This window comes from Lepisma saccharinum, chromosome 6 (assembly GCF_977018435.1).
Source record: "Lepisma saccharinum chromosome 6, izLepSacc3.1, whole genome shotgun sequence".
Taxonomy (NCBI): domain Eukaryota; kingdom Metazoa; phylum Arthropoda; class Insecta; order Zygentoma; family Lepismatidae; genus Lepisma; species Lepisma saccharinum.
In genome coordinates this window covers 69,834,462-69,835,322 of record NC_139234.1, presented here as the reverse complement: position 1 = coordinate 69,835,322, position 861 = coordinate 69,834,462, and positions in this window count along the sequence as shown.

Below are 861 nucleotides of genomic sequence, written 5' to 3'. Positions count from 1 at the left end.
TAAACTGCTATATACTTTATTTTTACCCACATTAATGTTGAATTGTACATCCTGTTTTGTAAGTTGCTAGTGCACCTAATCAATAGTAATGCACCTAAATCACAAGGTTTGGGTGCAGTTGTGCACCTGATTGACAAAGTTAATAAAAGTATATAATTTTGTGCGTATTAAATATATATATCTACATATCTCATATGTGAAATATGTTGTGAAAATACACATTAGTTGATTTTTGTCTTTTGTCTTTTGCAGGATGGTACAGAGGAGAAAAGAGAGCCATGAAGTTCGCTATCCCAAGAATTTGGCGGGAACCCACTGACCACTCAAGTAATTGCTACTTTTGCATGGTGGATCCTTCCAAACGTCGGGCTGGAAAGAATGCGCAAGCTATTATATATCCGGATATACCTTCGTCCATCGCCCCTGTGCCACACTGCCCTGAGTTTCCCGTGCCCACTCCTCCGGAGAAAAAGCTCCCCTCTTCAGACGAGAGTAGTAAGTCAGAGAGCGAGGAAGACATTGATCTTGATACTTACAATTTTCGAGCTGAGGAGAGAAACCCGTACTACCCCAATCAAAAAGATCTTAACGACTTAATAAGAGATCTTGGTCTCGCCAAGTCCAATGCAGAACTCTTGACGTCCGGGCTTAAGCAGTGGAATTTATTAGATGAAAGTGCGCAAATAGCAGATCAGAGGAAGCGTCATCAAAGTTTTTACAGATTTTTCATAAGTCAAGATGTAGTCTGCTTCTGCCACAATGTCACCGGTCTGTTTGAAGCAATTGGAATTGACTTCAGTCCAAATGAGTGGCGCCTCTTTATTGACAGTTCGTCCAGTAGTCTTAAAACCGTGCTTCTTC